This window comes from Mirounga leonina, unplaced genomic scaffold (assembly GCF_011800145.1).
Source record: "Mirounga leonina isolate KUSES-001 unplaced genomic scaffold, KU_Mleo_1.0 Mir_101609, whole genome shotgun sequence".
Classification (NCBI taxonomy): Eukaryota; Metazoa; Chordata; class Mammalia; order Carnivora; family Phocidae; genus Mirounga; species Mirounga leonina.
Genome location: NW_023270164.1, coordinates 2,741,375 through 2,759,090, shown reverse-complemented (window position 1 = coordinate 2,759,090; position 17,716 = coordinate 2,741,375). Strand labels below are relative to the sequence as shown.

Genomic DNA, 17,716 nt, shown 5'->3' with positions numbered 1-17,716 from the left:
TTAAGGATGACTATGAAGTCCAACTTTTGTAAGCTTAAGACTGTGTCCTCACTTGTTTGGGGTGACAAATAATGACACTGAATATTTGATGATAGTGTGCACCATCCAATAAAGCAGTGCTTCCCAAAAGTGTTGTAAGAGCTCTCACCCCACAAGACTCTTCTTGAGCCCCAGTGTCAGGTATTTTGGGGAATTCTCAATACAGTAGACTCCCCCTAAACTTTCTCAGCTTTCCATAGCAGGGTGCATCACTGACATACTCCCTGAGCAAAGAAGATGTAGTTTCTTTCCTTTCTATGACTCTTTCAAATAGACAAAAGAAATATAGGGGTACCTGGTTGGCTAAGTCAGTAGAGCATGTGACTCTTGCTCTAGAGGTTGTGAGTTAAGCCCCATGTTGGGTGTAAAGCTTACTTTTAAAAAAAGAAGAAAAAAGAAATATAGATAATAATAGAAAAACGATCCATCTAACTCCCACTTAGAGGCATTAGATGTTAACATTTTGCCATACTTTTTCCAGTTCCTTTTTTAAAGGAAATTAAACATTTTTGTGACAGAAGCTTTTTCTGTATACCTTCTTACTGAGATACTCCAAGCCCCTTCCTCCCAAGAGGTAACTTACACTGTGAGTATAGTTTGCGCCTTGTCTATGTTTTCACACTTTTACCATCTGTGTAACTGGAATTGTTTTAGATGTGTTTAATCTTTACAGAAGTGTTATTATTGTGTTATAATGTGATTTTTCCTATAAGTTGCTTTTTTTAGGGGTATAATATTTCTCCATATAGATTCATGTAGTTTTGGTTTATATATTTTCACTGATCTGTACCATGTAAGTTTATAACTTTACCAACCATTTTTAAAAAATGCCTATTCCCAAGCTAACCCTATACTTGGTGAGTTGGAATCTGGGGATGAGTAATTTTATATGACAATCATTTATCCCTTTGGTCTCATGGTTCACATTCTTTGTAGTTTAGCTTGCAAACTGAGTAAGTGTTCCTCTGGCTCGGTAGACACAAAACCCTGGCTACTGTGAGAATAGCAGAATGGAAGCACTCTGCATATTTTTAGCAAGAAATCAACTGCTAGGGTGCCTGGGTGGCTCAGTTGGTTAAGCGACTGCCTTCGGCTCAGGTCATGATCCTAGAGTCCCGGGATCGAGTCCCGCATCGGGCTCCCTGCTCGGCAGGGAGTCTGCTTCTCTCTCTGAACCTCCCTCCTCTCATGCTCTCTATCTCATTCTCTCTCTCAAATAAATAAATAAATAAATAAATCTTAAAAAAAAAAAAAAGAAATCAACTGCTAAAGATAAGGAGAAAGGACACACTGGGGAACAAAAGTGGCCATGGGAGAACATGTGAAATGCTCTCTCATTTCAAGCCTCGCCTTTCATATTTTTCTCCTGCAACCCTCTCTCTTCACACCACTGTAAGCGTCCTTTTCCCTGAAGTTTTCCACACGGTCTTCTCTACCCTATTCGCCCCGGGCACCCAATCCCAGATACCCCACATACTTGTTCTGTGGTTTTGGACAAGTTATTCAACTTCTCTGAAACTCCATTTCCTCATTTCTAAAATATAAGTAAAGCATTTAACACACAATTTTTGGCACATCATAGGCAGTCAATAAATGGTAATTCTTATCCATTTCTATCATTATCATTATTTCTGTTACTAATGGTAGAATTTCAGGTGTTTTATGATGTACTTGTTTGAGGCTTTCCTATAGCCCTCAAATTACATCAGGGGGCCAAACATCATGTAGGCTGGTCCCAAGTGGCATGCCATGGATGAGGCAGTGGAAGCTATCTGTCCCTTGGTGTAGGCAGAGTACCGGCAATAATAGAACTGACTGTAGACAATTTAAAATAATAATAAAACTGACTAAACTCTGTCTGCATTTTATTATCATTAAGTACAGCTAAACAGTGGAAGTAATAAGCCTTCCCATAGGAACAGAGGCTCCCAATGCCTGGCCTTTGTACACTACCAGGCTGGTCTTGAGGCATAATGTTGCCTTTTTTCCAAAACAATTCCAAAATATTGTGTGGGATTCTGGTAGCAAATTGAGCTCACTTTGAAGTTCAGATCCATACTGATTTGTTAATTTTGGCTAAGCACCAAAGATTTTGCTGTTAGTGGTTTTATCTATCTTTTTTTAAAAAAAACTAGCAGTGAAAATTTTTCTTAGAAAATATCACAAAGTCCAAATTCGTGTTCATAAACATAATTTTTGGGGGGACACAGTCGCACACATTTGTTTATGTACTGTCTAGCTACTTTCGCATTACACCAAGAGAATTTAGTAACTGTGACACAGATCATGTGGCCTACAAACCTAAAATATTTTCTATCTGAACCTTTACCGAAAAATTTTGCTAACCCCTGAACTAAATATATATATTGAGTTAATGATGTCATTCTTAAGTTGAAAGAGTATACACATTCATATACAGAATAAAATAAATTTTAAGCAAAATAATTACTGTATGTAGACCCTTTTGAATTCTCCTTCTTTCTGAATGTATGTATTATCTGTATGTATGTATGTATTTAAGTAATCTCTATACCCAATGTGAGGCTCGAACTCACAACCCCAAGATCAAGAGTTATATGTTCTACCGACTAAGCCAGCCAGGTACCCTTTGAATCCCCTTTTTAATCTGCCTATTGATTTTAATATTTCAGGGGTCAAAAATCCTTGAGGCAGACCATCATGTTTTATATTCACTGTTTATTGGAAGATCCTCCCATGTGATGATTTGATATGCAGGGATTCCATAAGACTTCAAAATGTGGAAGTTAAATGTGAGCTAAAGGAAGCTTGAATATTATAAAGATAGACTAATTTTCTTTCCCAGGTTAAGTAACTAAATTGGAGGTCCTACAAGGTGGCTTGGCTTTGTTTTGTATGTCCTTCATAATATTTTTTAAATGTTTTAAATTGAATGCCTTTATATGGGCTGTGCACTTGCTACTTTACCACATAATAATTCATGAAAATTATTATTATTAATTCTGGTCAGTGAGGCTATTGTTTTGTTTGCAAGACACCAGAAATCCCTATATTTTGCTATTTATGTGGGGGGCAATGTTAAGATAAACATTAAATTAAGGAATAACAATATCTGATGTTATAAACGATGGGTATGAAAATAGTTTTTGCTTGCTTCTTCCCATCCCTCCAACCACACTTCTTCGTCATCTAATATCTTACATTAATCCACCTAAGCAGTTCTCATGGCAGATATATTCTAGTTGTATTTTTTAAAATTTAGATCCCCAGGTTCTAGATTTCCAGGATATGACTCTGATACAAGATATCCTTTGACAGAATTAAAGTTTTGAATCTATTACATAAGCATTTTTACACATAGCAACCAAACGTCAATATGCCTTCCTTAAGTAAACTAAGGATGAGATTATTCAAAATGTAAAATCTCATTTCCTTCATGGTATTTAAACTTGAAATTTACCATTCAAAGGTAATAGATAGTAGCTCACTGACAAGTGTACTATACTGAATTCAAGTCACCAAAATTTACTTCTCTTGTATACTGGGGATTCAAAGATGTAAGAGTCTGTCTCTATAATTACATTCAAATATGTAAGACAAAGTATGATAACTGCTCTATCATAAGTACAAATAAAGTATAATGGAAAATAGGAGTGTGATATTATGAACAGGAAATATGAGTAGAAAAAGAATAATAATTAAAACTTTCCAAAACCTAAATACACACTGTCTATAAGAAATTCACTTCAAATATAATGGTATAGGTCAGTTAAACTAGAAAGGTGCAAAATTATATATCATACAAACACTAATCAAAAGAAAGCAGGACTGACTATACTAATGTCAGATAAAGTGACTTCAGAGGAAAGAAAATCACCAGGGATAAAGTAGGACATCATATAATGATAAAAGGATCAGTCTACCACAAATGTACCAATCCTACATATATGTATACACCAAACAACAGGGCCATAAAGGACATAAAACAAAAACTGATAAAACTGCAAGAGAAATAGACAAATCCACAATTACAGTTGAGGATTTCAACACCTCTCTTTCAGTAAGCTGATTAAACCACTAGATAAAAAATTAGTAAGTATAAAAAAGAACGAACACCACCAACAACCAATGGGATCCACCCGACATCTATAGAACATTCTACCCAACAACAGAATACACATTCTCTTCAGGCGCACAGGAATATTCACTAAGATAGACCATATTCTGGGTCATAAATAAGACATTAATACATTTAAAAGACCTGAAATCTCTGTAATGGAATTAAACTAGAAATTATTAAGAGAGAAAATTAACAGGAAAATCTCTAAACATTTGGAAATTTAAATACAACACTTCCAAATAATCCAGTGAAACAAAAGTCTCAAGTGAAATTTTTAAAATGTATTTATAAAAGGAAAGAAGAAGGAAATGAAAATGCATTTCATCTCTTCTAGACTTGCTTCCCTTCTTGCTAACCCTTTCCAATGATTATTTGGGCACAGTTTTGTTTTTGGTTTTTTGTTTTGTTTTGTTTTTGTTTTTTTGAGAGAGTGAGAGAGAAAGCAGGGGGAGGGGCAGAGGGAGAGAGAGAATCTCAAGCAGGCTCCATGCTCAGTGCAGAGTCTGATGGGGGTTTGATGTTAGGACCCTGAGATCATAACCTGAATCAAAATCAAGAGTCGGACACTAAACTGACTGAGCCACCCAAGTACCCCTGGGCACAGTTTTGAATGTGTGTGAAACCACCTGAACTGATTTACACACATCACTAAAGCAACAAATCCCTAACCATTTGCAAAATGGACTCAGGTAATACTATATAAAGTTAGTTAGTACTGGTCCCGGTGTACAGGAAGGGATGGAGAGTCACAGAAAGAGCATGAGAAATGGCAAGAGGAAGGTATACTGCCTGAATCTCTAAGGGAGTACAGCTAGTCATGGAATTATAGCCAGTAATATATAGAGACAAAACGCATAGAAACTAAAGCATCCCTATTCAAATCTCTTTGCAGATTGTGAGTGTGTGTGTGTGTGTGTGTATATATATATATATATATATATAGTCATATTCTTCCCCAAAACTTACTGAGAATTGAGAAGTCAGGGAAAAAAAAGGGATGTGGACATATCACTAGGATTTTTTTTTTTTAAGATTTTTTTAATTTATATGAGAGAGAGCGCGAGAGCGAGCATGAGCGGGGGGAGGGGCAAAGGGAGAGGGAAAAACAGACTCCCTGCTGAGTGCAGAGCCCCAGCATGGGCTCGATCCCAGAATCCTGAGATCATTACCTGAGCTGAAGTCAGACACTTAACTGATGGAGCCACCCAGGTGCCCTGACACATCACTAGGATTAAGAAGTAAATCTGACTACTCAACAGTCATTTATTAAGCCCCTACCAGATCTATATCATTGTATTAAGTGCTACAGAGGCAAAAAAAAAAAGATCCTTCAACAGCTTTATGACCTAACTAAATTAAATATAGAAGAGAGGAAATAAAGATGGTGGACATCTTTTATACAAACTACCAAAATTAGTCACAATCCCTTCCAGGAAGGTTATAGTTATAGATTATTGATCTGGCACGTCCTAACCATGGAGCTAACAGCAAGGATTTAAAATGGAGTGAAGATTAAAAAGGGGGTGAGGAAGTGGGGAAAAATAAAATAAAAAGGGGGTGAAAGGAGAGTGAAGTGGTGATTTTATTAAATAAAAGTTAAAAATGCTTGTTATGGCTGAATTCACAGATGATGTGAAAATTATACCAAAGAGTTATTCCTGATGACCTTCTAGAAATTATAGTTCAACTAGTCAAATATGGTGGGAAATAGCAGAAAAGGTTCCAAAAAGGACAAAAGTAAAAACTAACAAAAAAGCTTTGATAACATAGAAGAGGCTGTTTAGAATAAATAAGGCAATGTTAAAAACAAAAAAGGTATTTGTTAAGCATGTGATGATTAAGTGGAGTGAGATGAGGGTATTTTTCTTATTGTTCTTGCATCCCACATATATTTCAGGCCATTTGTAACTTTTACTAAAAGAGTCAACAGTTAATGACAGTATGATGATTCCACATGGTCAGTTTCTCTTCCCTTTCCAAGTTTACAAATATGAAAGTTAGGTAAATCATGTATTGTTGTTTAGAATTATTCACATCTGCAGTTGTAACTAGGTATCTTGAGATATAGAGAAAGGTGTTAAGATATTGCCAAATACAGGACTCCTTCACTTGGGACTCTTTTCCAAGATTTTAAGAGTTAAAAGAAACTTGGGGGGCGCCTGGGTGGCTCAGTCATTAAGTGTCTGCCTTCAGCTCAGGTCATGATCCCAGGGTCCTGGGATCGAGCCCCACATCAGGCTCCCTGCTAGGCGGGAAGCCTGCTTCTCCCTCTCCCACTCCCCCTGCTTGTGTTTCCTCTCTCTCTGTGTCTCTCTCTGTCAAATAAAAAAAAAAAAAAAGAAAGAAACTTGGAACCACCTAACTGACAACTCTGAAACTATCATCTGGCCCTAATTTTAAGAGTGCTCCTATCTTGTAGACACTTGCATGCTCACTGTGATAAAAAAATTGTTCAGATTCATGCATAATTAAAATTTAACTCTTTATAGCATGGATCCATGTTATTATTAAAGAATAAATACAGTATGTCAATTTTAAGTTAATTTTGGTTATCATTTTACTGCAGATTCAAAACCTGAATATAGTTTATCACGGAAGTATTGCAAACATTATTTTGTGCCAGGTGACCAAAATTTGATCAAAGGTTCTCTACCCAGAACTATTTATTTATTTATTTATTTATTTATTTATTTATTTATTTATAAATATTACTTATTTATTTTAGGCGGAGGGGCAGAGAGAGAATCCCAAGCAGACTCCCCACCGAGCACAGAGTAAGGAGCTAGAGCTGGGGCTCAATCGCAGGACCCTGAGACCACAACCTGAGCCAAAATCAAGGGTCAGATGCTCAACCGACTGAGCCAGAACCTTTTAGTATAGAAATTATAACTATTATGCTCCTGAGGAAGGGTCTCTCTTACTTGTCTGATACCAGTATACACATTGTGAAAGGCCCTGGCTTGATATTGGGTATTGCTTGACACAAAGAAACTGCTGGCTACTCCTATCATTCCTCAGATTTCGCTTAAACTTCACTTTCTCTGGTTAGTCCTAGAAGGTCTCATTCACTTGTCTGGTTGTTGTTGGCTTTATGTCAGGTGAGGCAGGGGATGACTGGTGCCTCTCGTCATCCAGCTAGCCCCAGGCTAGCTTGAGCTTGTACAGTGGTGGTGATTATAGGGTTCCCAAGAGCAGCAAGAGTGAGCAGGGGGGAGGGGCAAAGGAAGAGAGAATCTCAAGCAGACTCCCCACTGAGCACGGAACCTAACGTGGGGCTTGATCTTACAAACCCAAAATCATGACCTGAGCCAAAACCAAAAGTTGGACGCTTAACCGACTGCGCCACCCAGGCACCCCTATAAGAGGCCTTTTAGAAAACACTGCATAGGGACCCTTTCCTACCAGGAGGGGTGCACCAGGATACAAGCATGGCATTGTAGAGGCATATTGTTGGTTTCTACTCAAATTAGCTTTGTAGCAATTCTGGGCCTCAGTTTATTCACCTGGAAAATAGAGGAGATTACCTTTGTGGTCTTCCTTTAACCTTTGGCTCTCTCAGTTCATGTGGGCTCTGCTGGTGCAATGGAATCAGCACTCTATTAACCATACAAACAGAGAAGGGGCCCGAACACCCCCAATTTTGGTCAATATGGGAGGCAGGAGCAACACAACCAGGGCCTGGTAACAAGTTTATCATTCCGCGGACGCACATCCGAAGTTCAAGTGACACGAGTATAGTAGCAGGTAGGAATCCAAAACTTCATGTGCACCAAAGAGTGACACTCATCTGTGACTGCTGTTGTGTCCACATGTTAGAAAATGTGCAGCATTACCGTGTGGCTGAAATGACTGTCCAGCTGCATTCTGAAGTTCCTCAGGTTGATTGGATCAGGAGGGAGTGTCCACCACTTTTTGGGTCCCAGATCTCTCTGAGAATCTCTAACAGTCCCAGGGGCCGTCAGTCCTTCAGGCCATGTGCATATGAGTGGAGCTATGCCTCGCATGGGCAGAGGGGTAGGAAGGCTCCTCGGGTCTCAGGTTGCCCTGGGAAACCTGCTCGCCTGGCCAACCGCGCGCTCCCCTTCCTGCTGCTGACCTGCGTCATGACATCAGGCCTCCTCTCAACCCCTTGACTGGCACCCACGCCAGTCAAGCCAATTAACCTGAAAGTCAGTTCCTACAGGTATATTCTGGGTCCCCTTACGTTTACTTCCCTCAGTTTGCTTTTTCTCCACACTCCTCAGGGCTTCTGCATTGAGTAAACACTTTGTCAATCTAGTGTCACATTAAGAGATTTTAGAATAGACCTGGGAGTCCCAAGTCTCACATAGTAAAATTGAAAATGCAAGATAATTATTATTCCTTTTGCCAGAATTCTACAGTAGCAAAAATCACATCCACTCACTGAACTGAATGTTCAGGGGGAAATAATGTCCCTCTCTGAAGGTGTTTAGTGTTTGGTGGTGTTAAGAGAGAAGATGAGGCACATTAAAAATTTTAAGAGTTTATTTGAGCAAAAATCTATTTGAATCTGGCATTGCCAAAGGAAGAAAGTGGCTAGGAGTGCTCTGCAATAGGTGCCAGGAGAAAGACTTCATAGAGAAAGTGCAGAAGTAAAGAAATTATTATTATTATTATTATTTGATTGGCTTAAAGCCTTGTTGGCTGGTCGTGCTTGGTTGTCCTTAGGTTTTTTTTTTTTTTAAAGATTTTATTTATTTATTTGAGACAGAGAGAATGAGAGAGAGAGAGCACATGAGAGGTGGGAGGGTCAGAGGGAGAAGCAGACCCCCTGCCGAGCATGGAGCCCGATGCGGGACTCGATCCAGGGACTCCAGGATCATGACCTGAGCCGAAGGCAGTCGCTTAACCAACTGAGCCACCCAGGCGCCCTGTCCTTAGGTTTTGATTTCATAATCTTGAGGCATTTACAGGCTTAGGTTTAGTTTGCTTATGTGGATGGCTGCCACATGAAAGCCACCTCAGTCTAATGGCCTTGTTTAATTAACTGAGCAGTGTCAAGGCCATTTCTTCTCAGGTGGCTAGAGTTCTACACTGACAGGCAGCACCAGTACCATGACTGAATCTACTTAGAAACAAATTTCTAGGACTTATACTCTTCGGGCCTGATTTTTTTCTGCTCATGAGATAGTGATGTTATGTTTAAAGAAACTCCACTTCTGCTTTAACCTCAGGCCAACAGAATAATAAGGAAAACTTGACAAAGTTTGAAAAACTTAAAATCACAACTAGAGTTGTTCTTGTGGCCTCTGCAATACTAGAAAAACTTTCCTTTTGTTGTCACCAAAGTCAAGGTGAGGGCAGATTAGCATGTGTAGAGTAATAAGCAACTACCTAAGCTAGGACTCTACAAGTCTAAGAGGAAGTGCTTTGTTAACTAGCAGCCCTGTAAAATCACCAGATTTATTCACAGTCTGAAGAAGAAGATACATCTGGCTGCCAATACAAACACTGTAGCACTCAGAATTTTAAATATTTAAATAAAAATCGATGATAGTGTCATTGTCCAAAAGTTGTTGTTGTTGTTGTTGTTGTTTTTAAAGGCCTGAAGATTAAAGCACCGTACGATTAACTGCACAATGGAGCAAGAACCCTCCACCCCTTGACTGTGATCAGGTACAAGGAGCAAATATCACAGACATTGAGAACTGAGGACTTCTGAGTTGGAGAGGGAAGGGGTGGGTGGGATGCGGAACAAGTTGCCCATGACAGACTGATTTCTTCTGACTCGTCAAGTTTGGCTCTTTAGCCAAGTCAAGAAGATGCCATCCTCTCCCATTCTCTCCCCTTCCAGTTTTCTTCCTCCCCTCGACTCCCTGGCCTTGAATGTAAATAAGTAATGTTAACATTAATGTTTAGGTGCACCTGGTGATAAAGTACTTATTAAAAATAATAAAGGGGGCACCTGGGTGGCTCAGTCGTTAAGCGTCTGCCTTCGGCTCAGGTCATGATCCCAGGGTCCTGGGATCGATCCCCGCATCGGGCTCCCTGCTCGGCAGGAAGCCCGCTTCTCCCTCTCCCACTCTCCCTGCTTGTGCTCCCTCTCTCGCTGTGTCTCTCTCTGTCAAATAAATAAATAAAATCTTAAAAAAAAGAAAAATAAAGAAAAATAATAAAGGCCATTATGTGTCTCAAATTACCAACAAACTTGTGATTTGTGTCTAATTAGTAATCTGTCTTTGGGGCATGATGATCTTTGGTTTAAAGCCCAGTCATGAGGAAAGGGAGGATCTCTATTGCTGAAAAATGAATGGAGTTTTGTTTGAGAATACTAGAAATACTAGAATTGAAGATGAAAATGAAACCTAGTTGAATAATGTAAGTTAATTCCTTCTGGAATTAAAAAAAAATAAAGCTAACAAGGTTTAATTTAAAGTTGAGAGGCACTGGGACGCCTGGGTCCTGGGATCAAGCCTCGTGGCAGGCTCCCTGCTCAGTAGGGTGTCTGCTTCTCCCTCTGCCCCTCCCCCTGCTCATGCTTGCTCTCTCTCTCTCTGAAATAAATAAATAAAAATGTTAAAAAAAATAAAGTTGAGAGGCATGTTAACTAACTGGAATTTTTTTAAAAGATTTATTTATTTTTATTTATTTTTATTTTATTTTATTTTAGAGAGAGAGAGGCAGAGCACAGGTGGGAGGGGCAGAGGGAGAAGGAGAGAGAATCCCAAGCAGACTTCACACTGAGTGCAGAGCCTGATGCAGGACTCGACATGGGGTTCATCACGGGGCTCAATGTCAGGACCCTGAGATCATGACCCTGAGATCACAACCTTAGCAAATACCAACTTACGGTTGTTATGCTTAACTAACTCTGCCACCCAGGCACCCCAACTAACTGGAATTCACATAAAAACTTAGGGGTGCTTTGCTGACTCAGTCAGTGGAGCCTGTGACTCTTAATCTTGGGGTTTGAGTTTGAGCCCCATGTTGGGTGTAGAGATTACTTAAAAATAAAAATTTTTTTAAAAAAATACAAACTTAAAAAAATTAATAAATAAAAATTAAAACTTAATAAAAATTAGAACTTAATAAAAAAAGAAAAAATACCACCAAATTTTAGCAATTTTCTAAAAAAACAAATAAAGGTGAGAGGCAGTAAGCTTCTAGGCAGTATCTAGAAACCAGCTTTGTTTATAAATGCTCAATGTAACCCTACAGAATGGCTGGCAAAGAATTCTGGATTAGCTTAAACATTAATTGTGGAATGTTTCACGTTGGACTTTTCTCTTTTTTCACAAGTGAATATTCCACTCTTTAAATCCACAAATAATAATATATGGTTTCAGCCTTAATTAGAAGAATTAAAATCCCATGTGTAGGGTGCCTGGATGGCTCAGTTGGTTAAGCAACTGCCTTTGGCTCAGGTCATGATCCCGGAGTCCCGGGATTGAGTTCCACATCAGGCTCCCTGCTCGGCGGGGAGTCGGCTTCTCCCTCTGACACGCCCCCTCATGCTCTCTCTCAGATAAATAAAATCTTAAAAAAAAATAAAATCCCATATGTATTTAAGAATTTATTAAAACTGAGTTATTAAACAGAGATTTTTTCAAACAATGATTTTCTTTTTAGTGTAGTGGGATAATAAAAATAAATAACAAAAATACTATCAAATCTAAACTTTTCTGAAGCCACCAAGGAAGTCAGCAAGTGACTATAAAAATCACAGCTCTGAAATACAGAATGTAGGTGAATTTAAAGCTTTTTCTGTCTGGCAAATCTTCCAGTATATTTGTTGTGCCTTAATATATTCTAAACAGTCAGCTGGAGTTTACAAAGTCCTAGGACCCAAATGAAAAAAGTTTTTTTCTCTTATTAAAGGGGAAGATCTTTTTTATCCAAGAGAAATAAAATAAGTTTGAGTATTGATACAAAAACAAACAGAAGAAAACCTCTATGAAGGCTCATTCCAGTCTTTTAATATCAGCAACATGAAGGAAGATATTGTACTCATTCCTATTTTATAAATACATACATTAAAGAATAGGTAGCACACTATATGTTTAGCCATTCCATAAATTCTCTATACTTTCATGGTTTTCACTGTGGTTTCCCTTAACTTATTTTTATTGGGATAAAGTTGGTGGACTCCCATGCTACAGCATGAATAAAAATAGTGGCTTTGAGAGCTATGTTTGTGATATTTTGGAATATATTTTTTTAACCAAAATCTTCACATGTTAAAATTAATTTGAATGATGCATTTCAAAATAAATAAATATATGGATGCCTGGCTGGCTCAGTCGGAAGAGCATGCAACTCCTGATCTCAGGGTCTGAGCTCGAGCCCCATGTTGGTATAGAGATAATTTAAAAAAATAAACTTAAAAAAAATCTTAAGATTATCTGTAGAAGCCTTAAAAGATATTATTTCTGATAGATACACATACAGTCTCCTAACAATTTAGGTAGATTTATAGCTGATAAAATATTAAATGAAGATTAAAAGATAAAAAGGAATTTTAGGAAAAAAAACTTGGTTGTTCCTGTACCACATATGCCATTTATGATTAAAATAGAAATCATGGGTTTTTTTTTAGATAGATAGACATATAAATAGAAAGATTTTAATCTATAAAAGCACTGCCATACAGACTTGAAAATAGAATACAAAATGATACAAATGTTCTAAATATAAAGAACACCTAAAAATGTCTTTTTTTAAATTTCTAAATTGAAGTGGAATGAAACTTACCTATTATGTGATTGTGTTGCTAAGAAATTTGGTTTGGAAACTTGCTAATAAATTCTTATTATCTATTATGTTGTCACCTGAAATAGACTCAATTGCTTCAGCAAAGAAACAATGGCTAAACTAATAAAGTGCAGTTTGGTTACCACATATTACAACCAAGTGTGACTGTGAAAACAACAGGTATTAGATTATGTCAAAGTTAGGTATGCTCATAAGTTCTTGCTTTAAAGCCAATCTACCCTTGGAACGATTTTATCAGTAAACGCAGATAATGGGTGTTTTTGTATCCTGTTTTCTCAGTTTGTATCACCAGCTGTATTATTAGTTTGCTAGGGCTGCCAGGGTAACAAAGTACCACAAACTAGCTGGCTTAGAAAAACAGAAATAAATTATCTCACAATCCTGGAGGCAAGAAGTTCAAAATCAAGGCATTGGCAGGGTTGGTTCCTTCTAAGAGCTGTGAGGAAAGGATCCATTCTAGGTCTCTCTCTTTGACTTATAGACACATCACCCTGATCTCTGCCTTCATGTTCACATGGCACTCTCCCTGTGTGCACGTCTCTGGGTCCAAATTTTCCTTTTATGACACCAGACATACTGGATTAGGGTCCACCCTAAAGGCCTCATCTTGATTACACTTGCAAGAACACTATTTCCAAATCACATTCTGAGGTATTGGGAGTTAGGACTTCAACATATAATTTTTGGAGAGGACACATTTTGACCTATAACTCAAGTCTGTAACAGACTGGCAAGAAGATAACTCTAACAAGTAGACGAAGTAAGAGGGCAACTGTGTTACAGAAATCTTTCAATGAATTCCTGTTGTGGTGCCAACTTTTATCTATCAATGAAATCAAACTTTGAAACAAATAAAATACTTAAAGGATGTGTTGTGGCAGGCCTTTACTTGCTATTGCATCACAGAATCAAAGTGCTGGCAAGAAATATGGGTATAAACCTTGAACGAATGCTTTAGACTAGTTTTTACCACAGATATAAAGTTTTGGGAAAATGGAACACCTGTCTTAGAAGGAAAAAGGGTTTCATGATCAAGTGAATCCTGAACTCAAGTCATCAAATAGTTGATGTATTCTGGAGCAGAATCTTTGACTGGGCCTTAATATTAAAAGCATCTTCCCAATGATACTCGGATCTTGGACCTGCAGCCATGACTAGACAGCTTGCTTCAGTGCAGAGTTCTGACCTGGTTGAAGAAATCTACAGTGCTAACTGTCATCTGTTGATTGAGATCTTTCTCCTCGGGCAACATGACTGCTCTTCTAGGAGTCCCACTTCCCAGAGTGCTTCTGCATGTTTTAAGTGTTCGTACTAATGAACTCCTTCAGGGATGTTCTTCTTTGACTTAAATGTATTAGAATAATGGCTGCTGAAGAGGAAGCTCCTCTTTTTCCCTTCCCAAGCAAAGGCTATTAGAGTCCAGTGCAGTCAGTATTCAGAGCCAGCACTCACGGAGGAGCCAGGAGGGATAGACAGTCCTTAGTCTGTGGAAGGTAGAGCCCAGGTTACAGCTGCTCGGAGCTTGAATCAAATTTGGTGCAGATTCCTGTGCTGCCTCTCCTACCTCACCAACCAGAAAAATGGACCCAGCTACTTCTCACAAGAAAAGGCTTCACTTACATTGCAATTATAATTTTTGATATCAAATATCCAAACAAATATATATTTATGATTTGTGGTAAAGGTATATGAAGAAAAAGAAAAAAAAAATTCTATAAAGAACCTCAGTGGCAACAACTGTAAAATGTGAGAATATGCTATATGTTTCAGTTAAATGCAATGGTGCAGGAAAGGCACTTTGCCCAGCATTTGGTGTGCAGTAGATAGCCAACAGTGTGAGCCATTTTGATGTTAACTTTCCGTCTTGTAATTCCAAACTATAATGTCTTCTGTATTGGAATGTTTGCTGATTTATAGTGATGGATTCTTCTAAGGAATTTGTAGTTTATTATTATTATTTACTGCAGTTAATTCACCAACTTGTTATTCTACCCTTCCATAAAGAAGAATTAAGTATATGTAGGTTCTATGTCCCAATAAAAGCATATATGGTTTCTTCCTATGCACACCAATCACAGAGTTCTACTAACTCTATTGCTGCCAGATAGAACGGACAAACTATGTGGTATTACCAGTATTATTTTCTGCCAAAATGTAAGGATTGATATTATTTATATCATGCAAAAAATCAGACTGACATCTAAATCACCTTTGCTAGTTTTTAAGATCAGTTATTTACTTAGGTCTGTTTCGTTTTTCCAGCCATCCTGCAAAGTCTTACCATTTTGATTTACTTCAGCTTGATGCCAATCTTTTGTCCACTTGGAAAGCATTCTTGGCACATGGAACTAGGAGGGAGATTGCCATCACTGGCAGCCTCTGTCCCATTCCGAGAGCATCCCTGTATGGCTGGGAGGGAGCAGAGTGCCCGTGTCCGAGGATGAAAGGATGCAGTTCCCCTCCAGTGTGTGGCGCAGGGCTGACCCAGGGCCTGTGCTGTGACATGTCTCTGGTCTCTTCTGCTGTTTTCCTGTGCTCATACAATTGCAGGCCATAACGCAGGTCACAGAGTCGTGTGATGTGGAATTGTAGGCCCGAGAGGGCCATCTTGTCATACATCTGAGCATAGGACTGTATCTCCTAGAGAATAATACTATTTAAAAATAATACCAGTAGCTAAGTTTATTGAATCTTCAATAAGTGTCAGTCCTGCACAGCAAAAGGTAAACCTCTACCTACTGACTCATGTAATTTCAGCAATACATGCCTGTGGGGTGTACTGTTATTCTCAGATGAGCAAACTGAAGCTTGGAGAAGTTACAAATGTCCAAGAACCTACTGCAGAGGTGACATTATCACGGATTTTTTTCCCCCCAAAATAATGTTGTATATACATATATTCTTTAGAGTCTACAAACATATATTATTTCCACTTGATCTTCCTCCTCACAGGCTTGTGAGAGTCTGCTACAAACATATCTCACCTGCCATCTATTTTTGCATCTTTCATCAGAGAAATTGGAAAGTCTTATCCATAGAACATATCCACATCCCAGAAACAAGGGGCTTGAGAGTGGGCCTAAATGCGGCCTCCATGATTTGCTCTGGGCCAACGAAAGTTTCTTACCCAGGTAAACGATGGTTTGGGTAAAGCAGCGGATTGTCCAATATTCTCCGGAAGCCCTTCCCATGGTTAGTAAGGAAGACAGCGTCCACGGCTGCCTCCAGGCGCCCGTCTCGTCACAGTGAAGCCAGGCAGGACCAGGAGCTGGGAGGTTCCTTCCTGGCCACTAGAGGCCAGCAAGCTGCAGACGACAGCCTCCGAGCTGGAGCCTGCGGCTTCTCACATTGGGAGAATGATGCGGAAATGATCATTCCAAATGAAGAAAAGGAAGCTAGAATGTTTTTAGGAGAAAAGACATATCGCTTCAATGTGTACCACTGAGATGCCCGTGGTGTTTAGGGCCTCCCAAGACTTCCCTGAAAGGCAGTCCTGAGCAAATTAAGCAAGGAGAGAAAGGGTGTCTTTGGGATGTCTGTCCATGTCTTCTAAAAGCCCGTGTGTCCCCTTTCAGCATAGTGCTTTCCTTCCTCCCCATGCCTGCTTGAAATTAAAAAAAACAACTTTAAGTGTTTTCTTTTTACTTCCAATAATTTAATTTCTTGAACATAATAATGTCATGTCCTTTCTTCTCTTCTCTTGGGGATATACAACCTTTGTCTCCCTGGTTTTCTTTCTATTGCTCACTCCTCTCTTCTCTCTGCTGCACTTCTACAAGGGAATAAACATTGCCTGGGTAGGTAAATTTACTCTCACTGCTTCAATTACCACCTGTGAACTGGTGACTCATGGATCTAATATCTCTGGCCCACATTCCTACAAGCTCCAAAGTTCCCATTTCTCACTGACTGCCGGACATTTAAATGTGGGTGTGTCACCAGGACCTCAACTCAACCAGAAGGAACACTATATGGCATTGTATGAAATAATCCTAACAAACTCATTTGCAAATATTTGCATCTATACAGAGTATCTATGAAAGGATACACAAGAACCCAATACAAGTGGTAGTTTCTAGGGCTGGGAACACTACAGCCAGGGGAGAAGGCTGGAGAAGGACTCCTTTTTCTCTGTGTGTCTTCTTGAACCATTTGGATTTCATTTAATGTGCATGATGGCCTATTTCTAAAAAGGTAATTAAATCGACATTGTAATGTTCAAACTTTCCAGAGTTCCACCAAGCCCAATGTTCTCCTTCCACCACACACTGCCTGGGTAGCTAAATTCACTCTCACAGTTTCAACTACTACTTGGGAGCTGGTGGCTCCTAGATCTAGTATCTCTGGAAGCTTCACAATTCCACTTCTGACTGTCAGACATTTACCCGTGGGTGTGTCCCCAGGCTCTCAACTCAACCTCTCCCACACCCCATTCACCGGCTTCTAGCTATTCGACCCTTGAGGAAGGAGGTCTATAAACAGTGTAAAACCTTATAAACTGATATTTGTTTTACAAAGAGAGATGAAGAAGGGACCTGCTTCTCCTCTTCCTGAACTGTCAGTCCACGAGGCAAACCACCATCAGCTCGCCACGTGCCCTCCAGAACTGGGACCCGATCCCTCCCTCCCCAGATCTGTGGAACCACCACAGCACGCAGCTCTGCCCCCCTGCCCAGAAATACCACTCACATTCAGCCTGTCGCCCCCATTTCTGTTGCCTGGCTTTAGGCCCCAGTGATCTCTTTTGGGGGTTTCCATGCTACCTCCCAATTTGAATTCCTTCTTCCGGTATAGTTCTTTCACCAACCCATGCTATTCTTGGTATTTACTAGGAAACAAAGCAAA

General features: G+C 39.2%; 1 pseudogene; it reads right to left on the bottom strand.

The window, feature by feature from the left end:
- Positions 1-13,648: 13,648 nt before the first annotated feature.
- Positions 13,649-16,062, bottom strand: LOC118008598 (annotated as a pseudogene).
- Positions 16,063-17,716: the final 1,654 nt, after the last annotated feature.